The sequence below is a fragment of the Anabrus simplex genome, chromosome 2 (genome assembly GCF_040414725.1).
Source record: "Anabrus simplex isolate iqAnaSimp1 chromosome 2, ASM4041472v1, whole genome shotgun sequence".
NCBI lineage: Eukaryota > Metazoa > Arthropoda > Insecta > Orthoptera > Tettigoniidae > Anabrus > Anabrus simplex.
Window position 1 is genome coordinate 734,154,237 of NC_090266.1, and position 26,684 is coordinate 734,180,920.

The window sequence follows — 26,684 nt, forward strand, 5'->3', positions numbered from 1 at the left end:
TCGCTAATGCGGAGCAATACCAGGCTCACTTAGTAGAGGTACATCAGGTATCTACTTACAACTATAACCCTCAGGTAGTAGGAAAAAGCGTGCAAATACGGATGTAGCTGTAGAAAGTACTAGTAGTAAAAAAACCTAGAAAAAATCATGAACTTCAAACTATTCACTGCGAGCACTGTAACACTGATGTACCATTTTCGCATTTTCAGGGGCACTTACGCAGTAATGAGCATAAAAATAATGCTAGTAGAAGTGGCTGTAATGCAAACATCGAGGAAATTAATACTGCATTTAAAAGCAGGATTTTTTAGTTGTAGAATTCGTGCCAGTCAAAAGTTTCAGAGCACTTCAAACTTTTTAAATTGTGTTCAACCGGATGTACAACAGCTTCTCGCTAAAACTTTGTCCAATCAAAATTTATTTAAAGTTAATTTTGAACTTTTCGCCTTGTACATTAAAAGCACGGATGAATCGGAAATAAGGGACATTAAATAATTTAATACGAACAATTTCGTCATAAGTCAGTCAACTAATTTTGGTGATGTACTTCGGGATGTCTCGAACATTATTTCAACTAAGAGCGAGGAATTTCAGGAAAAGGAATCAGGGTGGCTTTAGTTGAAATAATGTATCTAGAAGTTAACATCAATAAGTACAATCCTATGCGAGGATCTTCGCACATCGAGCTGCCGACATGGATTCAGCAAAGAAAAGCTGTTGTAAACATCCAAAACAATGACGAAGCATGTTTTGCATGGGCGGTGATGTCGGCTTTAAATCCTGCTAAATCAGACGTAGCTAAGAGAACATCATCGTATCCACACTATTCAACGCAGCTAAATTTCGATAGTATAGAATTTCCTGTGCAGTTAAAAGATATTAAGCGCTTTGAAGAACTAAATAACATTAGCATTAATGTGTATAGTGTAGAGAAAACGTCTGTAGTAGGCCCTCTGTATTATACATGTCATAAGAAGAGTACTCATGTTAACTTACTCTATATCGAAAACAGTGAGAATAGCCACTTTTGCTGGATTAAAAATCTGAGTAGACTTGTTGGTAGTCAGTTGTCAAAACATGATGGTAAAAAGTGGCTATGTGATGGATGCTTGCAGTATTTTAGAACTGAAGATCAGTTAACGAAGCATTCCAAGAATGACTGCAATCATGTATATACAGAGATACCTACTACGGGCAATAATGTTTTAAAATTTACAAATTATGACAAGCAGATGTGGGTACCTTTCGTGATTTATGCAGACTTTGAAGCCATCCTCACGCCATGCAGCACATGCTCACCTAATCCTGACAACTCTTTCACTAATACTACGCACATGCATGTCCCGTATAGCTTCGCGTATTACATCAAGTGTAGTTATGATAGTACGCTTAATAAGTTAGAGCTATATCGAGGACCTGATGCTGCTAAAGTATTTTTAGAAAGACTTGAAAGTGATGCAGTACGTCTTGGTCGTATTCTACATAGTAATATTCCTATGAAACCACTCACCGAAATTCAGTTAAATGATCATGAACGTGCTACAAAGTGTAGCATTTGTGATGGGGAATTTTCCGAAAATGACCCTAAAGTTTTTGACCATGATCATTTAACTGGTTTGTACAGATGCGCCGCTCATAATAGCTGTAATCTTAAGTACAGAGTTCCAAAATTTATTCCTGTAATTTTTCATAACTTATCTGGTTACGACTCACATTTCATCATTTTACAATTTGGAGCTTCAGATGAAAAAGTAGATATAATCCCTCAGAATAAAGAGCGGTACATTGCGTTTACAAAGTCTGTAAAAGTAGATGCGGAGCATTCTATAAAACTGAGATTCCTTGACTCGTTTCGCTTTATGGCGAGTAGCCTCGATAAACTTTCTAGTCATTTACAGCCAGAACAATTTACGGAAATTCGACGCGTGTTTCCTGAAGAAGCGCAGTTTAATTTACTTCGGCGTAAGGGTGTTTTTTGTTATGAATATCTTGACTGCTTAGAACGCCTCGAAGAACGTGCCTTACCATCGAAACAATCCTTTTACAGCTCGCTGAATTCAGCAGATATTAGTGATGATGACTATTTACATGCACAACATATCTGGGAGCAGTTCCACATTCAAACGCTGGGTGAATACTCAGACTTATATTTAAAAACGGATGTACTTTTGTTAGCTGATGTTTTTGAAAATTTTCGCTGTGTTTGCAAGAAAACCTACAGCCTTGACCCATGTCAGTATTTTACAGCGCCTGGGTTAAGTTGGGATGCGATGTTAAAATACACGCAGGTGAATTTGGAACTGCTAACCGATATTGATATGCTGCACTTTATAAAATCGTCTATTCGAGGCGGTCTAAGTCAATGCAGCGGGCGGTATTCTAAGGCAAATAATAAGTACATGCCGAGTTTCGATTCTAGTCATGAATCTCAGTATATTGTTTATCTCGATGCTAACAATCAGTATGGGTGGGCAATGAGTCAGCATCTACCGGTGAGTGGTTTCCGCTGGCTAACGCAGTGCGAAATTGATGCTTTACAGCTGCACGCCCTAGGCGATGAAGCTGATAAAGGCTATTTCCTCGAAGTTGACTTACAGTGTCCTAAAGAGTTACACACTTCTCATAATGACTTACCGTTCTGCCCTGAAAATATGAAGTCCCCGTACATCGCATCAACGACGAAAATGCTAATTGCTAATTTGTGTGATAAATTCAAGTATATCATTCATTACCGAAATTTAAAACAGTGTTTGCAGCATAGTTTGAAGTTATCCAAAATTCATCGCGTACTAGAATTTAATCAGTCACCGTGGCTAAAGCCATATATCGATCTGAATAATAATTTAAGAACAAATGCAGTTAACGAGTTTGAGAAAGATTTCTACAAGCTCATGAATAACAGTGTGTTTGGTAAGACTATGGAAAATGTTGACAAACGCGTTGATGTAAAATTGATTACAAACTGGGAAAATATTAAGAAAAAGTATGGTGCTAACTATTTAATAAGTAAACCAAATTTCCACAGCTGTACCATCATACATGAGAATTTAGTTATTATACAGATGAATCGTGTTAGGGTTAAGTACGACAAACCTACCTACGTCGGCTTTGCAGTACTTGAATTGGCTAAAACACTCATGTATGAATTCCATTACGATTATATGATGAAGAAGTACGCGCATAATGCGCAATTGCTCTACACAGATACCGATTCGTTTATTTATAAAATCAAAACTGATGATTGTTACAATGATATAAAGCCAGACTTGGGTAGGTTTGATACTAGTAACTATCCTGCAAATAATCAATATCATCTGCTGCTAGTGAACAAAAAGGTTCTAGGTAAAATGAAAGATGAATGTGCTGGAAATATTATCGATTCATTTGTAGGTACTAAATCCAAGTCATATTGCATAAAACTCGTAAATGAACTACGAATGAAGAGATTGAATGGGGTTAAAAAGAATGTTGTTCAGAATCAGCTAAGTTTTGAAAACTATAACAATTGCATTAAAAGTAATCCACCTATTTCGCATAAGCAAATGTCTGTCATTAGAAGCAAGAAGCACCAGTTGTACACTCATTTAATTAGTAAGGTAGCCCTTAATAATGTTGATTGCAAACGGTTTGTCATTCCAAATTCTACCAACACTTTAGCCTGGGGGCATAGTAGTATTGATAGGTACTACTGTACATAAAGCAGATGCATGTGTGTGAAAAATATTATGCTAGAGGTGTGTACTTTGTAATATATACGTTAAGCTGTCTTACATCACAATTCACTGTACATATTGTATAAAGATAGGGAGAGGTACGCTGAGAGCGTAGTACGGCAAGTTAAAACTTGTACATTCAAGAATTGCGTCGAGGATAGGAGAAGTACGCAAACATCACTACGGTAAAATGATTCGAGATAAAACTTGTACATACAAGATGTAAATAAATAATGTAGAATTGGCATATTCTTTTATTTTAGATTAGGTTTTACCTTATTCCCGCTCCTTAATTACAAGGCAGAGTTTTGTTTATTACTCAAAGAAGAAAAGCAAGAAAAAAGGTGTTGAGCAGATTCGTAAGTATGTTATTGTCTAGTTCGGTAAGTATGTTGAGAAAAGAATTTTTTTCTTTTTCTAAACAGTGTTTGATTCTAGTCTTACAATGCAGTTTTCAACAACATCGAACTCTAGTATGTATATATGTTTTTTGAACGGTAGTATGTGTTCAAGTCTAAACTTGCAATACTCTTGCTTTTGCGATGCACGTTCGATAGAGATGTACCTTGACAGAGTAAACAGTGCTCGATTCTAGTCATGCAATGCAGTGTTCAACAACGTCGAACTATAAACATTATTATGTGTTCAAGTCTAAACTTGCAGGTACGCGATATGCGTGCTGTCTTATGTGTAAGATCGCGTTGTATGTTCGATAAAGCAATGCCTTAACAGAACAGGAAAAGGAGATTATAACAATGGCTATCATACGCAAGCCGTTCAAAACTGTACTCTTGTTTTCTCTTACGACAAATCGATGTTCTGATCATATGTTGTACAGTGTTCGATTATATTCTTAATCGCTTCTTTTTAAATAGTCCGCTACTACGATCAAGACCGCAGCACGGTGCTCTCAGATGGCGGATGTGGAATTTGCCGCCACCACATGTCGAAGAATAAAGATGCCAACACGATGCTCCCTTGGCAGCTTTTCAAATTGCCCGCATGACAGCAACACGATGCTCTCTTGATTAAAGATGGTGGATGACAGCTGTCAAAAAAGCACGTGGGTTTGTAAAGCACGTGGAATTCGCCACCACCACAAAGAGCGCAGCACGGTGCTCTCTTGATTAAAGATGGCGGATGATAGCTGACAGAACTTTTCAAATTACCCGCTACAACAGAGAGCAGCATAGTGCTCTGTAGTTTAAAGATGGCGGATATCAGCTGACGCAAGAGGGTAGCACGGTGCTCTCTAGATTAAAGATGGCAGATGATAGCTGACAGAACTTTTCAAATTACCCGCTACTACAGAGAGCAGCATAGTGCTCTGTAGTTTAAAGATGGCGGATGTCAGCTGACGCAAGAGGGCAGCACGGTGCTCTCTAGATTAAAGATGGCGGATGGTAGCTGTCAGAAAAGCAAATAGGTTTGTTTCCAAACAAGTGCACGTGGAATTTGCCGCCACCACAAAGAGGGCAGCACTGTGCTCAAAGATGGCTGCTGTCACGTAGAATTGTCTGCCACCACATTTCAAAGGTATCTAGCTAAAGAGGGCAGCACGGTGCTCAAGGATGGCTGCTGTCAAAAAGCATTTTTCAAATTATCCGCCACCACATTTCAAAGGTAAGTAGCTAAAGAGGGCAGCACTGTGCTCTCTTGATTAAAGATGGCGGATGAAAGCTGTCAGAAAAAAGCAAGTGAGTTTGTTTCTCAAACAAGTGCACGTAGAATTTGCCACCGCCACAAAGAGGGCAGCACGGTCCTCTCTGGATTAAAGATGGCGGATGACAAAAGCACGTGAGTTTGTAAAGCACTTCGACTTTGCCGCCACCAAATAGAGTGCAGCACGGCGCTCTCTTGATTAAAGATGGCGGATGACAGCTGTCAAAAAATTCACGTGGCTTTGTTTACCGCTTCAAATCTCACGCTAGTGAGGTTAAGTTGGTAGCACTAAGGTTTAGGCCCGTTAAGATGGCAGCACTGCGGATGACAGGTGACGAATTTGCAGCTACTGCGATAAAGAGGGCAGCACGGTGCACTGTAGTTTAAAGATGGCGGATGGCCGCTGTCAAAAAAGCACGTGGATTTGTTTACCGATTCAAATCTCGCGCTAGTGAGGTTAAGTTGGTACCACTAAGGTTTAGGTCCGTCAAGATGGCTGCATTGAGGTTTGCGATACGTTGTTGTCTGTCAAAAAGCACGTGGCTGTCAAAAACACGTGGATTTGTTTACCTATTCAAATCTCGCGCTAGTTAGGTTAAGTTGGTACTACTCAGGTTTAGGCCCGTCAAGATGGCAGCAGTGAGGTTAACGATGCGTTGTTGTCGATGACAGCTGTCAAAAAGCACGTGGCTTTGTTTACAAATTCAAATTTCCCGCGGGAGGAGGAGCAGGCCCCTGGGAAGGCTCCCGGGAGGAGGAGGAGGTACGGGCCCCTCGGGAGGAGGAGGAGGCCCCTGGGAAGGCCCTCGGGAGGAGGAGGAGGAGTGGGCTCCTGGGAGCCGGAGGAGGAGGAGGGGGCCCCTGGGAGCCAGAGGAGGAGGAGGCCGCAGAACTGTCCTATTATACTACTAATCTTCCCTCGTAGTAATTCCTACTAGAACATTCCATAAATTTCTGCGGCAAAAGTTGACGTAACGGCTTGTACTGACTGTCCGTGGTTTGGAAACTTCCACCCAGGAAAATGTGCGGCAATAATATATTGCACTAGGCTGATCCGTCTAAACAGAAAATTAAATTAGCACACTCGAATACCATAACTGTCGTGCAGTACTATCTTGCAGTCAACTAGTTCCTTCGACTTTAGCAGCGACCATCGTACTCTATCTGTCTCTTAGCCTTACTAAAACCACACTGTTCGTCGTCTCTTCTAAAACCATATTGTTCGTCTTCTTTCCAGAATGATTCTCTGACTATAGAACAGCTTCACTAATTCTCATTGGTCGTCAGCTATTCTGCGACGTGATTCGTTATTCCAAATTTGGAGCAGATCTTTCTGGAATCTCACTCTCCTTTGCCTCCGGCTCGCTATGTGACGTAAACCCTGTGACGTACGGTGACCTTCACCGCCTGGCACAGTTTCCTCACGTCCGCAGCGGAACGGCACGGTAATCAGCTGGTGCTCGCTCGCGCGTAGACCCGTGTTACATTACGAGAATTGAACCAACCTTTCTAAGACCAATAAAATACAATTTGAACGGGTACATTATATTATTGATAAGTAGAATAGGTTGTTCGTAAGCTATGCGCCGCCGTACCGTCAAATGAAATGAGGAACACCGTGGTATTCATTTAGGCTACTGTAATTATTAAATCGTGGAATTTGATGTGGTTATCGGTCAGTGTCGAAGATATATAAATTGTGATAGAAGATTTTGATACATTATTATCTCAGCCGGTATTTCATACTTGCGTGAAATTTATTCAGCGCTATTTTCAATGTTGTCGAAATAATATTCTTCGAACAAAAATAACAGTGAATGTGCTGTTCGAAGACGAACACACTGAAGTAACTGGGATTCTTTAAGGGTATTTCTTTCTTCTAAAATTTAGTCCCTTTTTTATTTACCAGTATTTAAAAAAGACATTCTATGTGTAAAGTAAATTTAATTATTGGCGAGTTTTACGAATCTCATCAGCTTATTCAGTTGTAATGAGCAGAGGATTTTAGCTTATCCAATCGAACATTCGTGAAACAAATGTTATGTTGTTACAAATTACATTCGGGAAGAAAATAGGAATAGAGTAACTACTTCTAATGCTGAATCTTCTCTCCCAACCTGAAATATTGCACTAATAATCAGTTTTCAGCAACTTGTAAGGGAAGTGGCCCACGAGCTGTGGAGAATATTGAAAATTTTTAACTTTGGCAAAGTTAACAGTACTTTTTCTTCTTTTACAGAGATTCCTCTGGTTTGAGGAGTGTCGTATGGCTTTTAGTGCCGGGATATCCCAGGACGGGTTCGGCTCGCCAGGTGCAGGTCTTTCTATTTGACTCCCGTAGGCGACCTGCGCGTCGTGATGAGGATGAAATGACGATGAAGACAACACATACACCCAGCCCCCGTGCCATTGGAAATAACCAATTAAGGTTAAAATCCCCGACCCGGCCGGGAATCGAACCCGGGACCCTCTGAACCGAAGGCCAGTACGCTGACCGTTCAGCCAACGAGTCGGACTGAGGAGTAGCATGATTTCTCAACATGACTCACCTTATTAAACTTCAAAGCGTTGCAAAATTGGTTAACTTGCTCAGGCAGCACATAAAAAATGTATATATATATTTTTAAGTAATATCTTACAAATTTACTGTCCTTTTTATTACAGTATTTACAAAACAATACCATTCCATTCCTTGTTTATATTTTTCTCATATTTTCCGAAGCAGTCCCATACATTTGACCTCGTTCCCGTACATTCTTGTTAAAGTCCACAACAGCATAGGATCGAAATTTGAAGAAGTGTCTAACATATTTTCTTTTAAATTACAGCACGTTGGAGAACATGTACTGGTACATTTATCATTTAAAGTCCACCTCCATGGCTAAATGGTTAGCGTGCTGGCCTTTGGTCACAGAGGTTCCGGGTTTGATTCCCGGCAGGGTCGGGAGTTTTAACCACAAGTGGTTAATTCGCTGGCACGGGGGCTGGGTGTATGTGGCGTCTTCATCATCAATTCCTCATCACGACGCGCAGGTCACCTACGGGAGTCAAATCAAAAGACCTGCATCTGGCAAGCCGAACTTGTCCTCGGACGTTCCCGGCACTAACAGCCATACGCCATTTCTCTTTTATCATTTAAAATTTTCTCTTTTATCACTTGAAATTTTCTCCGTTACAAGATTTGCACCATTTTGCATTATGTAATGCTTATAGTCCCTATAGAAGACCTCACAGTTACAAATTAATTTCATAACTTCACAATTTGGCTTCTTTAGACCACCCAAATTAAAAAAAATGAATGTTTCAGAGATTGAGTCAGAGAAGAAGACAACACATACACCCAGCCCCCGTGCCATTGGAAATAACCAATTAAGGTTAAAATCCCCGACCCGGCCGGGAATCGAACCCGGGACGAAGCGAGCGCTCGTAGGAGAAACTAGAGCTTGATCACATTGCCCACTGCACATGTATGAACCAAAATGGCGGCTAAGCATACCCATCTTATAGGGTCTTATGATAATAGATTACGTCAAACTACATAGTAAATAAGAGTATACAAGTGATATTACGCAGTTCCATTGGAATATTATCTCTTGGGGTATGTCATATATGTGTATAAATGTATACGTATAAGAAATGATTGTAGCTAATTTGTGGGTATATCGCAAATCAGTCGTTTGTCAATTTTGAAGAAATAATTTATGAGCTGGGTTAAGCAACATGACTAGTTGGTATCATCAGATTATGACTGTTGTTGTTTTGTTTCTGGAGTAAATTCACATAATTAAACTCATGGTTAATTTTTTTTTTGCTAGGGGCTTTACGTCGCACCGACACAGATAGGTCTTATGGCGACGATGGGATAGGAAAGGCCTAGGAGTTGAAAGGAAGCGACCGTGGCCTTAATTAAGGTACAGCCCCAGCATTTGCCTGGTGTGAAAATGGGAAACCACGGAAAACCATTTTCAGGGCTGCCGATAGTGGGATTCGAACCTACTATCTCCCGGATGCAAGCTCACAGCCGCGCGCCTCTACACGCACGGCCAACTCGCCCGGTATGGTTAATTTTCTTATTTGGTGGAGTGGAAACCTGGTATGCTACTCAGATTCATTTTCAGGGGGTTAAATAGTGGCAGGTAAGATAAGAAAGCAAATTTGGATCCTCGTCAGCCAATGGCCGTCACCTTGGGAGAAAGAGTTCTTTCATGCTCAACTACGTTACTTGTTTATTTTTCAGATGGCGACCAATATAAACCAATTTCATTATTTGTATTTTATTTGAAATTGTAAATGATACCCAAACGTAAGGCGTGTGTTTATTGATAATAATATTTTATTGTCACAAATGGCGCGTCAACCTGTGGAATGACTGAAGTCCAAATTTGCTTATTTTCGAGGTTACACAAGCATACCAGGTACACTTTTGTCGAAGCAATTGTATGTATAGATTATGAGAAGTAACTGTAGTGAATCTGATGTTTTGAGGTTAAGTAGTAGACAGATGCGATGGAGAATACTGTAATGTGAGTGGAATTAGTAGCAGTAATATATTAAATACAAGTTTACATAGTGGAGATAGTAATAAGGATGAATTATTTCAGGAAACTCTTTCGTATCTGCAGTGATAGAGGGAGGAAAAGGAAAGAGAAGTGGGGAAAATCAAAGTAGTATGGGGGTAATAATGATTTTATGAAACTGGTATTCGAACAGATGAAGGAATTAGGAGTACAGTTAAAGAGATTAAGAATCAATGGAAGGGAGTAACGGAGGAGATGCTAAATTGAGGCACTCGATGAGCGAGGTAAGATGTTAGGGGAGGTAATCGATAAGCATGGCATGGCAATTAATAATTGGGGTAGTAGCACGGGGAAAGTAGTTGATAAAATAGGGAGGGACATTGATCATCAGAGAGATTTTAGGGACAAGGGGTATGAAGAAATTAAGGAAGATTTGTCGGAGGACCTATTATGTGCTAGTGTTGATGGCGACAACATTGTGGTAATTTATGCTCTTGTGGAAGTTGCAGAAATTGAAAAGGAATATCATCGTGAAAATGTTGCAACAAGTGGGTTGAAAACCCGGGGAGCGGTCGGGAGGTACAAGCTACGGATCGTGATGCATCAATGTAGAATGAACTCGTGAAACGCTAATTTCACGTATCGGCTGCTCGATAGTCAATACGAAGGCTTCGATTTTGAACGAGATTTTGTTGACTGGCAGACGCTAGTAGATATGTCGGGGAGAGCGTTGCTATCAGTCAACTTACGGTGACGCTATCGCCAGGTGGAGCTAGGCTTTATACACTTGTGTGACTGTTTAACAGTATTCAATTGCTTGTTCATTCCCTGGTTGAGTCCTTGTTCATTACTGTGTTCATTCCTTCTCATTCCCCTCCGAGATAGTTTACAGTGTGTAGTGGTTTATATGTAGCCTACAATCAGGAGCTCATGTATTGTTTTGCACAGAGCTGGTTATTGCTAGTTAAAGTAGTAAGCTAAGTGTCTTTTTCTTTGGTTGATTCGACAAGATTTATTCTACATTGAAATGCAGTATTGATATTATCACCTGGTAGGGTGATGCGACTTGATTTTTAACTTGTACAATGATCATACTTGGTAATTTTATTCTAGTGATGGTGTGGTGTTATTGAAGCAGATGAGGTTAAAAATGAGACGATAATCTTATCTGTACGTAACTATCAATCCGAGGCTTGGTCGCCAGAAACTGTGTACATACGTACGCCTGTGAAATAGATGGTATCAACAGATATGATTATTTTGTTTTTGGAGTAAATTTACATAGTTAAACTCACAGTAAATTTTCTTATTTGGTGGAGTGAAAACCTGGCATGCTACCCAGATTCATGTTCAGGTGTTAAATAGTGGCAGGTAAGAAAGAGTTCTTTCATGCTAAACCGAGTTTATTTCTGTAAGCATTTTGCAGATGGCGCCCAATTTCACCAATTTCTTTATTTATACTTCATTTAAAACTGCAAATAGTCCCCCAAGCAAGAGACATGTATTTATTCATCTATCATTTTATTAAGTCACAGCACGTGCGATAGTACCCCGCCCATCCCCATATCGCTGGCATCGTTGTCCACAATGAATTTCTCCCCAGCCTTGGGATATCCCAGGACAGGTGCCGTGCACAGACTCTTCCAGTGAACGGAGGGCTGCCTCTGACGACCATTGGAACGGTTTTTCTCCTTGATGACTAGCTTGAGTAGCTTCGAGATTTTGGCACAGCCGGCTACCAAACCGGTGATAGTAAGTGCAAAGGCTAAGGAAGCTCCTGAGTTCCTGGTTGTCATTCGGCACTGACCAGCCCCGATAGCTTGTAACTTCTCAGAATCCGGGGTTACTCCTTCTCACGACGCAATATAGCCAAGATTGCACAACTTCCTTCTGGAATACTTGACGTTTTCCAGGATTTTCACGTAAGCCTCTCGAAATCTCTGGAACACTATTCAGAGAATGCAGCCTTCTCTTTGTGCGCCAGATGGAGCGACACTTGCCGGTACCCAGACTTAAGGACCAAGGCCGAAAATCGCTGGGTTAGACAAGAAGTCCAAGGTGACGTCTATCCGGGATAACGGGAAGCAGTCGTCCTTGGTACATCACTTAACTTGCGGTAATTGATACAGACGGAAATGGAAATGGATAGGGCATACGTTGAGGAAAGAGAATGAAGCCATTGAGAGAGAGGCACTGGATTGGAACCCGCAGGGTAAAAGGAGGAGAGGAAGGCCCAAACAAACGTGGCGAAGATCTGTACACATGGAGGCAATGGAAGAAGGCAAGACCTGGAGAGAGGTGAAGAGGTTGGCTGGCAACAGGATCAGATGGAGATGCTTTGTTGATGCCCTATGTTCCATAAGGAACAACAGGAATTAAGTAAGTGATACAGAAACGGAGCAGACCGTCGTTTTTTCTTCACCAGGACCACTGGTGATGACCACGGGCTGTTCTACTTCTCGATGACTCGCCCGTTGCTTCGAGTCATCCAGCATCCAGTCGATTTCTGCCTTCTTCGCCGGAAGAATCCTGTAGAGTGGTTACCGGATTGGGGTTGCATCGCCGGTGTTGATGCGATGGTAAAGCTTGTCCGTCCTTCCGTACTCACCTCCTGTAGAAGTGAAGATGTCCCAGAACTCGTGGATTAATTACTTAAGCTCCCTTAGCTACCCCGCCTCCAGCCGCTTCTGGTCGTCGGAAATAATCTGCCGGAGCTTACTTGAAACTTCATCTGCTTCCGAGGCCTTTTCGACTTCGCAATTCACTGGCACGATGCACGTGACTGTCTCACATGTCCCAAGTTTAGTCCCGGTGGGTATCTCGTGATGTCGAATTCAGTATTCATACCACCATAAAGTTTGGTGCAATCATCGCCTCGCTGTAGGTGGGGGTCTCTTCACTGTGAAGGATTAGTCTCACAACTCAAGCTTGCGTTCCGCGGCATCACAGAATTATCTCATGCTACCGAGCCACTACACCACGTCCTGCGTCGACAGTCGCCTCGTACAGCCATAGCACGTTTAGGCTCAAGGTAACATCGTCTGTGATGGCAGCAACGAAGGACCAGACTTGTAGGCGTCAGGACAGGAATGGTCTCTTGAAGCTGTTCGTGGCACTTAAGTGTGGCGATGACTGCCCGGCAATGGTTAATGCCATCTTCGTGTTTACCATGACATGGCACGGCCTGCTCGTGAGAATAATAATGATACTATTGTTTATACGCCCCACTAACCACTTTTACGGTGTTCGGAGGCGCCGTGGTGCCGGAATTTAGTCCCGCGGTCCTTTTACGTGCCAGTAAATCTACCGACACGAGACTGACGTACTTGTGCACCTTCAAATACGACCGGACTGAGCCAGGGTCGACCCTGCTAAGTTGGAGTCAGAAGGCCAGCGCTTCAACCGTCTGAGCCACTCAGCCCGGCCCTGTTCATGATCGCACTGTCATCGCTCCACTCTGTCACAGTAATTGCACCGACGAGCATCTCGCCTTGTTAGCCATTATTCGTTCACCCGAGCTCGGGCTGCCCCCACATGGCAATTCTTTCGCTGGTGCCTGCGTTTACCGCATTTCAAGCAGGTGATCTCATGGGAGCACCAGTGTCTTGGATGTTGCATGCATCACTCTCCTATTTACTGGAAAAACCTCTGAATCATCCTCGTTCTTGTCGGTTTGTGTCCTCGGTGTCATAGCTGCGGTTCCTTACACTGCATCCAACCTCAGGGCTATCCTCATGGCCCTCCCCCCTAAGTGTCAGCCTTTGATGGATCTCAGCATCATGGAACCCATCGATGAAGGTAAGTCTGCCTTGTGCTGGATATGATTCTGAGGTAGCCTTGTGAGCTAGATGCTAGATTTTGGCGGCAAATTCCTTCAACGTCTCATTGGTGTGCTGAATCTTCCTCCTCAGCTTGACACGGTACGCGGCTGCCAGGTGGATCACCAGAGTATCCGTCAAGCACTCCCACAATCTCCTCATAGGTGGCACCCTGTTGGATGGTGCATAGTATCTCCACTGTCTGTTCATGTAGCCCGGCGATCAGGTGTACAGCCCTCTCTTCTGACATCCACTGTAGTGCATGCAAGCGGTCTCAAAATGGGTCCAGAATGTTCTCCAGGAAGTGGCCCCATTGCTACTGGTGGACTATGTTTGAGTCTTTCACACTTAACTTCTTCTGGATTCAATGTCAATTCACACTTAAATTTGTTTTTGAGTTCATTAATTAGCTGGTCATGATTGCATGCAAGTTACCTCTTACATTCATTTGGACTGGATTTAAGTTCAACTATGAACTCACTGAAAAGAGCCTGGAAAATTTTGGCATCCAGTTTACTGCACACTACAAGTTTCTATGATTACAAAATATGCTACCAGATTATCTCGCTTCCAACACCAGCTGCAACGTGATGGGGGTGGTAAATAAACACAACTGGTAGTGTTTAAATTCTATGACTAAGATTTATTTACTGCTAATCCACACACACAACACAGGCACAAAAGTACATCAGTTTATGCTCTCTCCCTTACCAAAGAATCACAATCATACTAGCTACACAGTAGACATTACACACTGTTCCTTATACTTTAATACAGTTCCACAATTATACTTGTACACTTACACAGTCTCAAAATTCACAGCTTATGCACAACACAGTCTCACAATTCTGTAAGCATCTCACAGTCTGTACATTCCACATTGAAACAGAAACGCAATGTTCGCACACAGCAGCCAGACATGCGAGACTCAACACTTTAACAACAAATAGAACAGAATGATAGACTCAGTTCCACAGACAGAACACTCACTTCACAGCACTGACTGAACGCATTGCACTACATTGCTCAACTGACCCGCTTGAGCTTGTCTGGTCCACCTTAAACAGGGAGGCCGGCTCCTTGAGATGCTTCCCGAAAAATGTCTCTTAAGAGTCTTCTCGATTTGGAAAGATCTGGGTTTACATTCCAGGTCTTTCTCGTATGGTAGGAAGGCCTCCAATAAGAGAACAGAGTGATGAAAGAGAAAGGCTGGTATTGCGCTCCTGACTTGTTCCTGACTGGTTGCCTGCAAGGGGCGGGGTCAACATCAAACAGTGACATCAGCGGTCCTGGGATGGAGCCGATCCATATCACTCGTTCCCAAGGTCTAACAACAAATTGGTGGAAACCGTCACAATAAGTAATAACTCTTTTTCTGTTAATTCATTGTGTTTTTTTTTTCTTCTCAGGATGCTTGCTGCATCATTTATTGCTGCAATACATACATAAGATTGTAGTAACATTAATAAGTACTGACTAGTAGATCAACTGTTAATTTCACTTAATTTAATTGTGTTCGCTGACACCAGGTGTGTCAGCAGAGATCTTTAACATGCCAACAACAGGACACACTATTACTGATCCACCAGGGCAGCAGTAAAGTTCAAGGTGAGATGGGCAACAAATCAAGAGATACTGAACTGAGTACATGGGATGAGAACAATCTAGCAAACTTCAACCAGAATGAGAGATAGACTGAAAGGATAAAACTTCAAATGTTTGATCAGTTACTTTTTTTTTGAGGCGGGGGGTGGGCAAAGATAAACAGAGGCTTGAATGTGACGAACATAATACAGTAGATGTAAAGTCCAGTAGTTGAGTAGAACTGAACAGGTTAGCACAGGATAGAATGAAATGGAGAGCTACATTAAACCAGTCTATGGACTGATAATGCAAACAACAAACAGAGAATGTGTGTTTCATCCACTCAAGTGGACTTTATATTCTTGAAGTCACAGCAAATTATTTATCACTTGCTTACTATGTTGGGGGGTCAGCCTGAGTGAATAGATTATGTCAGAATTTGTCAGAGCCCCTTGGCTTTTGACCTTTCAAAGAAATTTGTAGGAAAACCTCAATATACATTACGTGTCTAAGAACGCAATGTTCACATTTTTCATCTGCCAGCACAGATATGAGTAAAAACAAACAAGCAAACAAAAAACAATGGGATGAACTCATTATAAAATTTCCTAGAAGGCCAGCCGAGGAGTTTACATTAGGCACTGAACTCACCTACGCAGCTGAGCTCATTTAGATGTACTACAGGAGTTACAGCGAGAAGAAATGCAATATGTTGCAGAATAAGCCAAGTATTCCACAGTGGCGGCTTGTTTGGGAGGTGCTAAGGCGTGCGCCGCCCCCACGGGGTTCCATTAAATTCGGGAATTTTAATCTTAAATGTTAACAAGGGAAATATTTTACTCTAAGATTATTATTAAGGGCATGAGTTGTACTGTACTGCGGCCCAATGCACTGCTGGCCCTGCACAGGAGGGCGCTCTCTCATAGCAGACCAAACACTCCGAGTCTCGCTTGACTGGCCTTGAGGGAGCCAATCAGAGGCATAGCAGAGATGTGCTGCTCTAACGGAGTTTCCGGCGTGTTTCTGCAGCAGCCTATCATTGCAGCCAACCTACCCAAAACATTGGTGATTTGATTTCTACTTAACAGGGGTCAGTTTGTGTCATTTATCTCCTAAAACTAGGAACTATTTAACTGAGGCACTTAGCTGAGTTAAATGTGGCAGTATATATTTAAAATAGACTTGTAATTTTTAGGATTAATAACTAACAAAACACGTAACGACTGTAACTACTGTCTCCTCGCACTTGACTCATGTTGGCCATACTCACTGTTTAGCTTTGTGTTGATGAATGATCTCGTGAGGTGACTGTGACAAGGTGAAATTAGGAGAAAGGTTGTGATTTACATGTAGGCGTAGTGTTAAGTTTGCACTTCGTAGAGTATGATTACCGTCAAACATATTAAAGAACTAACGTTTTCTTCTCTTTCTATCGAGAAGAAAGTTGAACTGAAGGAGTGTGGTAGGCCGAAACCAGACTTCTCGTTGAAAAAATCGGAGACCAAAAAAATTAAAATAGGGCTTTCCAAAGACAAATTAATTCTCCTGACATATATAACAAGAACCTTTTACTGCTTTCCTTGCCTGCTATTTTCCCGTTCTAGGAAAGGAAATAAATGGATCACCATAGGGGTAAGTGATATCAAGCATATTAATGAGAAAATTAAAAAGCATGTAAGATCCCAAGAACATATCACTAGTACCATGGACTTTGAAATGCTTGGTAAAGTCAATGTCATTTCTTGTTTAAGTGATCACTACAGTGAAACTATTTGTAAACATAATTCGATCGTGCACAAGAACAGGCAAATATTAAAGAGACTCATCACTTCCGTACGTTTTAGTGCGGAATTTGAATTGCCGCTCCATGGCCACACTGAAGAAGATCTGGATAGCGTAATGAAGCAACACTTAGAAACAGCTAGTGTATTTAAAGGAAAGTCAAAGATGATTCAAAATTATATTTTAAGTTGCATGCTGGCAGTATGTAGGGAGGGAATATCTCAACAGATTAAAGAGGCTGAATTTCTTGGTATACAGTGTGATGAAACAACCGACATCTCAAACCATTGTCAGTTGATCATTGTTTTAAGATACCTTCATGACGGCTCGGTACATGAAAGATTCTGGGGATTCTTTTATCCATCTGACAAATCGGCGAGTGGAATAACAGAAACCTTATTGGAACAGATAAATCGATGGAGCCCATGTTTTTAGCAGCTCTCTTGGTGGAGTTCAGGCAAAGGTTCATAAGTACACATATTACGTACATTGCTATGCCCATATGCTTAATATTATAATGGAACAATCAACAAATCATATTCCTAAAGTGACGATTTTCTTTTCAAATTTATCAACAATATCTGCATTCTTTTCAAATTCATCTCAGAGATTGGATTTCCTAGAAAACATTGTTAAGAAGAAAATGCCGAAAGTTGTAACCATGCGCTGGATTTATAACATAAGAATTGTGAACGTGGTGTACGAAAACAAAATCTAATAGATTGCCTTGAAGAAATTGAAGAGAAATGTACAAACAAGATCACATTAAATGAAGCAAGTGGCTTAAGATGCATTCTTTGCGATCCTAAATTTGTTTTCTGGCTATATGTGTTCCATAGTCTATTTCCTCACGTTGATCTTCTATATAATCTAATTCAGTCCCGAAACAAAGATAGTGTTCAAATAAGAAATGACACTGATTCTTTTGAAAAACACGTAATGAGAGAAAGAGCACAAGTTGATGTAATTCACAGGGAAATTGAACAAAACTTTCCAGAACCAAATCAAAAGAGGAAAAAGGATATTTCTCCAAATAGTAGATGAATAGTGTCAGCCAAAGAAATATGCGACGTGGTTTCAATGCAAGTAAGAGAGTGATTTTCGTTTACTGGCCATTTGGAAGTTTCTGTTTTATTGAATGATGTTCACTTCGAGGCACATTCTACCAAGTTCGCACAGGAATCTTTTAACCATATCTGTTCATTTTATCCCATGCTTGAAAGAGAAAAACTCAAAACAGAACTTCAAGTTATGTACCGAAGAGAAGATTTCCGAAGTACTAGAGGAGTAATTAATTTGTTTAAATTTCTGAGGGAAACTAGATTGTCAATTGTTTTTGGTGAAGTTCATAAACTTCTCAAATTTATCATTACCAGCCCCATGACAACAGCTGAATCAGAAAGATGTTTCTCCACTTTGAAACGCATAAAATCGTTTCTTAGGAACACAATGAAAATTGAGAGGTTGAATGCTTTGGCAATGATGTCTATAAGCAAAGATATGATACAATCAACTCCAGACTTTGACAAGAAAGTGTTGGACAAATTTGTGAAACTGAAAGAGTGGCGAATTGATTTTGCCTATAGAAATTAGGGTTGGTGAATTAGGTCTGTGTAAATAATTGAATTAAATATCAAACCATCTGTTCATATTAATTATGTTAGGGAAAAGTGTCATGATTTTTTGTGAAATTTATTGTGAAATAGAAATAACTTCTTCATGAGACATTGGAAATTTCTCAGCAAGTATCTTCATTTTGATCGCCAGGAATCGGAAGAAGAGACATGCAGAGAACAGGCATCCTGTGCAAGACTTTACTTGCAGCAGGGTGGTCAGTTCTTCTACGCTCTTCCCGCCACAGCATTAGGTGATTTTCTACTTCTTATGTCGAGGATGGGGTAACACAAATCAAATGCTATCAGTGCTTCATATTTCTCTGGTTGAGTAGGGCATCAAACCCGGGACCTCCTGTAGAGCAACCAAAACTGGTAACCGCTGGACCAGAACGTGATCAGAGGATGAAGGTGTGTACTATCTTGTACTAAACTGCATTAATAATAATAATAATAATAATAATAATAATAATAATAATAATCATCCATCATCATCATCATCATAATAATCAAAATAATTTTATATGCATTGCACTGTATAGTGTTCGACGTGTGTATCTTGATAAAATGGTTTGAAGAACTTGAGATATTTGTAGAATTATGAAACTAAGGCACGCACCCCACTGCTGATATCCATGAGCCGACACTGGCATTCCATAAAACCATGCTCTACACTAGCTCATAACATATTATATAAATTTTATACAATGTGTGACCATGTTTAGCTTACAATTAGTTAAGACAATTTTCCACATACTGTATTTCCAAGGTGATTTCTTTTTATCTGATATCATTACAGAAAAGTGAAAATATCCATTTGATTGCCTTTTCAATGCTATTGAAATATGACAGTATTGACAAGACAGATTCTGATATATAACAGTGATTTTAAGTGGTGAATAGACTGAAGTCAATGTGGACCAAAACAAATTAAATCACAATGGTTAAGTCAGTAAAATCAACTTGATTGGACCAAGAATAACATCCTATATTAACTAACATTTCTCTTTCAGCACATATGTTTTAACTTTGCATTTATATCACAAACTGTATTCAACTGGCAGTTGCAAATAATTACAGGATAACTGTGTCCAGTAGAGTGGTCTTCTTCATCTCTAGATTATGTCACCAAATTTCTTCCTCCAGGGTTTCGTGAAGAATCTAGAGTAGAAAATTCAAGTGCAGTCAAACGATGATCTTGTACACATAATAGTTACAAACTACAGATGTAAGAAAACTTTCAGACATCATTCAAGAAAGCTATACACATAAGAATACTTTCAGACATCTTTCAAGTAGTTTAGGAGATAATCAACAGTTATGCACTATGAATAAAGTTGTCTGTTGACACTGAACATTTTTTGTAATTTTTTTACAATGTGTTATGGAATCAAGAAGCATTCAAAAAGAAAAAACCCATTCCCCTAACAAAAGATTATTTATGAAAAGCCATAATGCTGAAGAAATAATAATGCTATGCTGGCCCATTTTTCTTACACAGTGTTTCTGCAGTAAGTCTAATTAAAATGACAGCCATTAACCCTTTTCCACTCAGTCTATCTATTGGGATCTGCTCGAAGCAGCTCAGACTAATTTTTGTGACTTTGCTACAAAAAAAGAAAACTCACATAAACATTTTAACATATATTAAAATCAAATAAATCACACTTATATATGAAAGTATGAGCATTTCAGAAATGAATATACCATGGGCGTATTATTATAGGTACTATGGTAAAAAAATAATTTCTGAAAATTAAAAATTGCTTTTCAATGACAGAAATACCACTCATCATTTCATCAGGCTTCTTTACTGTTAAACCTGTACGAAAGTATATTTAATTGTGAAAAATTTTATATCAGTATGATTTATGCGCTGCAATTCACTTGGAAGTATGACACGAAGTTATTTACTGTATATGTATCTGTCATACATGTCAGGTTCATCATAGTCAAATGCACAGTGAGCAGTTGTGAGTGTGCGGAAATCTTCAGGAATATAGTCGTCACTTCCCACATAATGGGAATCACTTTCAGTGGCAAAGTCATTAACGCTGTCTAAATCAGCTGAATATTCAAGCACATTAAAATCATTCGGCTTTGAAATTGACCCAGACAATGAAAGGAGGAATGAGAATATGTATAATTCTGGTTCAGGAACATACACACACAACACCAAGGAAGGAAAATAAACTCTAATTTTAACTGTTAACTAGATCAAATTATCATATTTGTAAGCCAAACAAAAACAGATCCATGCAATAACAACTTCGAACTGCCACAATATAAACATTCACACTCAACAGAATTTGTTGAGAATAACAATATTTTGTTGGGCTGGTGGATGTATCTGTTGATTAAATTGAAAATTCATGCTTTTAAGTTACTGTCAAAACCACACCTGGGCGACTGGAGTGGGATATTGATGATGATGAAGTTATTGTCAAGGTAATCTGTTGCCATTTAACAGCCACACAAATGACCAAAATCCCTAAATGCAACAGAGCCAATGTATCAGTGCCACGAGCATTCTTGCTATAACTTCTCTCCCCGACAGATTGGCGGGATGTGTGCAAGATAAATCCTGCACAAAATGTACTGTTGAGCTCACCTCTTAATTAAGTTAAATTTTTGATTTTGTGATTCTTCTCTGTAATAATAATAATAATAATAATAATAATAATAATAATAATAATAATAATAAATAATGATCAATTATCATCATTTTGAGTCAGAAAAACATCCAACCTGTGTAGTACCATCTAGTTCACACCTTCTGTAATGATTATACACCCGGGGTGGATCATATCCACATGTGAAGAATGTCTTAACTACATCCAATTATGAAGTTTAATCATTTTTCTAAGATAACAAAGTAAGACTACATCTGGAATGCTTTCCCCTCTTCCTTAGTGATGCCACGTCATTTATTTTCAGGGGTATAGGTGTAGCATGACTTTTTAGAACATTCCGAAGTGGACGCCACCCATACGTAAGTTGGTATCTAGCCCCAGGATTGCTTATACTAGGGCTGTATTAGATTATTTCTAATGACACAACCTATGGCATCAACATTTTTTTGTTTACAGCGCAGTGCATATGTGTAAATGTGGGCTGCATATCAATGCTATGAATCAACAAGAGAATCTAAAAATAAATCCGATCAAATATGATTATGAAAGTGAGATTCCTGATAGCACCTACTCTTGACGATAGTGATGTAAGTGATGCACCTTGTGAACTCCACATACACAGTTCTGATATGGAGCAATCCACTGCTTAACACATATGTAGACCAATATCAGAGTATCTACTGTAGGTAATGACCAAATTACAAAGTGGTTAGTCTATGAGCCAATACCTTCTGCATCTCACCAGCAAAAAGTGTAAATGGAAAAATGTTAGAAATGTTAGATCATCATCCACTGCAAAATAGTCTTTCTCATTGTCATACTAAACAAAAAACTGCAGTATACCAATGAAAATATACAGATAACTGCTACTTCATATGCTTGTGGCTTTAGGGTTTGTGTACTCACAGAAACTCATACAAATTTTTTTTTAGTACTGTACATGCTGGGTATTGAATACTACTGAAATGTAGACTACAGCAGGAACAGTGCCAGAATTTTTGCTACTATGTCCGAGATCTGATGAGAAGAATTCACTATCAAAGATGAAGACGATAAACTGGTTCTGATTTTAACAGAATGATTTTCTACCCTACACTGGGGAGTTTCTTTCATTAATAGGACGTGTTAATTATATTAGTATTAAAGACATGTTGAAGAAAGCAAAAGTTTTAAATAATCAGAGAATAGCCTTAATGCATTTTTTTTTAAGTATGAAAATACCAAAACTAAATAGAATTAGATCATTATTTAAGAAAAAGACAATGTTAGATGAAATCTATACTTGTGACCGATAGCGGGTTAAGGATGGATGCCGTTATAATCACTTTGTCATTTTGGTTAAGAATATGTTCTGCACTTCCTTCCAAATAGAGATAAATCTCTGACTCCTCTTTTCTGAACTTCAGTAAAGGACATACAAGTGTAAACCTATGAGAATGGGTATGTCCAGAAATTCTACAATGAGCTGTTTTAAACTAGTGAAAAATATCATTTGCAGTGCACTACCTTTAAACTAGTCAGAACAACTATCTGTGATCATTAAAAATGGAATACACGGTGTGAAGAGGCAAAATGCAAGGCAATAAGAATTCAAGCATTCCTATAAAGGAATTTAAGAAGCTTCAGTTCATGAGCTATAGGATCAGAATACCTTAGCATGGTTCGGTCTGTACTGATATATGGTCTACCTGCTTGGCATCCCACAACAGTGGAGAATATGAGCAAGCCGCAGAGAGCACAGCGACATGCAGAAAAGCTAATTAACTGTCACTACCTCTTCCATCCAATACAGTTACTTTCTATTAAGACAATAGCCAGACAGATAGAACTGATCTTTCTCTGGGAATCTCTCTGTATATCTGTAGATTAATGATCCCTTCCAATATCTGTCACTTGTTTACCTCTCCATTCAGAGAGGAGAGGAGATGATATTATAATTTTTACACCTTTCATCAGTACCTGTGACTTCCAGAAGTGTTTTTATTGGTGCTCTGTAAAGCTATGGAACTCACTGAAAATGAGAAAACTATGTTGGAGGAATTAGGATGAGAAGTGTCTCAGTATATTCACCATGTCAGAGTGCTGATGAGAATGAAGTTGATAAGTTTTATGAAGCGCTGAGTGACATCACATATAAGCTATAAATTTCATTCTTGTTCCATCCTGAAGTGCAATTAGAAATAAACTGTACTGAAAAAGTGGACCCACTTGTCAATTTATTTCTTATAAGAGTGACATCACAGTCAGGGACAACAGCAAAGATGGGATAGTGTTAATGGGCAATTTCAATGCAAAGAGGTGATGGGTAAATGCGGGGAAGATATGGAAGCTAACAGAAATTGGCAGCATTTGCTGACTTCTGTGCTAGTATAGGATTTGCAGTTATAAATTCATTCTTCAAGCATTCAGTAGGGGCACCAGATTCATAAAAGACTATATGAAAACTGACCTGGAAAGGAGGGTGTGATCAGAGGTTGAGAACAACCTGGATGAAATCCAATGTGGTTTTACACAACAGAGGGATTGTCAGGACCAGATTTTCAGTATGTGCCAAGAAATTGAAAAAAAAAAAAATGCTTTGGCACAGACAGACAGACAGACAGTTACGTTCATGTTTCGTAGAACTAGAGAAGGCAGATGACAGTACTGAGGGAAAAGATGTTAGCCATACTGAGGGATTATGAGTAAGTTATTACAGGCAATCAAATACATTTAAGTTGACAATTGGGGCACAGTGAAAATTGATCATAGAATGAGTACCGGTACTTGGTTCAAGGCAGTTACAGGGACTAGACAAGGATGTAATTTTTTACCTTTGTTGTTCATAGTTTATATGTATAATTTACCGAAAATTATAAAATGGCAGGGAAGTCTTCACATGGGTGGAAATGCAGTAAGCAGCTTGGCCTATACTGACAGTTTGGTCTTAGTAACAAACTATACTTAAAGCCTACAATCTAATATCTTGGGACTTGAAAATATGTATTGTGAGTATGATACGAAAATAAGCATTTCCAAGATTAAAGTGATATCAGTAGGAAGAAACCTATCATTACTGCACCCCTTGGGCCAAGACTTTCACACACGTGCAATGACTGTCGTTTGTTTACTCGCTTGCGCCTTCTCGGAAAGGATGTTCTCCAGCAGTGCTCAATGCTGCCAACCTCTGTACTTAGGAACTATGCTTCGATACCTGGTGGTGGTGATTAATGTTACACACGGTTAGGATAGGATCTGGACAAGATTACTGTCATGCGGACAGTTAGGATAGGATCTGCACAAGACCATTGGTCTGGACAGTTAGAAGCCGCGAAGCGGCCCTAGGCCTCTAGTTTCGTGAGGAAACACGACTGGCGCTTTTATTGTGTTGCGGTTGGTGACGGATTATGATTAACTTTCTTCACGGGAAGGAGATCACATGCCACTTTACACTGGCCAATAGGAATACAAGTACCTACTTCAGGAATGAAAATGGCGTGTAATAATATTAATTAGGTTATAAAAGTAAATGTACTTCTAGGGGCAGGACGGTGGGTTCCTGGACATCGCGATGAACACATCTCTCCTCTGAGATGCTCTCCAAGTAAGATTGCATTAATTTCCACTTACTTATAACATTAGAAATATGTTGGCCCATGAGGTAAAGTATTACCAGAAACCTAAGAGGACTGAAGGTTGGGAATACAAAACAGTAAGAGACAGATCATTTGAAGTATTCAGCATGTGTGTTCTCCCAGGAAGTGAAACTGAATCAAAGTGTAGCAAAGCAAAACGCAGGACCTCACAGGTGTAATCAATGGTATTCTATAAGAAAGAAGTCAAAATCTGGACTAAACTATATTTACACCGATCTGCTTTCAGACTGACTTTGCCGGATGAGAGTGAAATATGGGTTGATTATGGAAATCATCTTCATAAGTTAGAAGTAACAGACATGAAAGTAGCAAGAATGATTGATGGTACAAACAGGTAGGAACAATGGCAGGTGAGTACTCAGAATGAGGAAATAAAGACTAAGTTAGGAATGAACTCGACGAATGAAGTTGTATCCATAAACTGGTTTTGGTGGTAGGGTCATGAGAGACGAATGGAGTAGGATAGGTTATCTGGGAGAATAATGGACTCGGACATGGAGGGTAAGAGAAGTAAAAGGGGACAAAGGTGAGAATGGTTAGACCCAGCTTTTAACAATTTACAGATATGGGGCACGGAACTTAATGTGGCCAGTGAGCTGATTACAAATACAGATTATGTATTTGTTTAGTTAATTCACAGGAGCTTGCAGACTGAATGCTGAAAGGCATTACAGTCTATAATGAAGATGGATGTGTGTACATATATATTATTAGATTCTCAGATACTAAATAATAATAATAATAATAATAATAATAATAATAATAATAATAATAATAATAATAATATCGTACAGCCTCACCTACCATGTGCAGGCATTCCGTTTTGAAATAAATAAATTCCACTACTGCAATATGTTCAGTAAAAAAAATGAACTTGCATCATATATGTGTACAACACGAAAGAACTTCTAATTGTCATTTATTCCTCATCACATTTATAAGTAACTTGAAAGAACGTGCAGTAATAATTTTGACTGCATTGTGATGCTTATGTTATTTTATTTATATTTTTTTCCTGATGGCCGACAATGTGGTTCCTTCAACGTCACGAGACCTACACATTTAGCCGAAGTATTTCATTTTTGTTTGTCAAGATCTGTAATAGAGAAGTGTAAATGTGAATATATTTATGTCTGTAAAATACTTTATGCATTTGTTTGCTATCCGAGGTAAATAATCTACCGACGCGCGTGGCACGTGATCCGTTTGGTGACCAGTATTACTTCTCGATTTCAACCACAGTGCGGGTCACGCATCAGGCACGTGAGTGGGATAAGTCCACGAGTTCAATAGAACTCGTCCTACCAACGTACAAAACTTCGATAATTATAACTTTTAAAGAGTCCCATACAAATATTTTGCTCAGGTTGGCGGGTATGTCACGCTCTGCTAATACGCAGTGAACGTGTTAAGCTTAGGTACAAAAACCACTAGAACCACCGGATCTAGTACCTTCTGAATAATCCCAACTACCTAGTACTGTACCTGCACCCATTAACTTCCCTCTTTCAGGTTAAAGTGTTCATTCAATTGGCAAGCAGAAACTTCACTAATAGCATGCCTGCAAATAACAATCACACACTTGTTCCTTCTTAACATCAATGTTCACTTCATACTCTTAAAATACAGCTGCAGCAAGTAGCCAGAATATGAGCATTTTAATGGCATTCACTGCAACATTTTCTACAAACTAAAAATATGATTGTCCAGAATAATCAAAGCAGATT

The 26,684-nt window shown here is 39.6% G+C and overlaps 1 protein-coding gene across 4 annotated transcripts in view; it reads right to left on the minus strand.

Moving 5' to 3' along the window:
- Positions 1–19,446: 19,446 nt before the first annotated feature.
- LOC136864415 (uncharacterized) overlaps positions 19,447–26,684 on the minus strand; it is a 312,192-nt gene continuing 304,954 nt past the window's right edge. For all 4 annotated transcript variants that reach the window (XM_067141385.2, XM_067141383.2, XM_067141384.2 and 1 more), the window contains one exon: positions 19,447–19,850. The gene's annotated coding sequence lies outside the window, so the exon portion shown is untranslated. The remainder of the gene's footprint in view (positions 19,851–26,684) is intronic.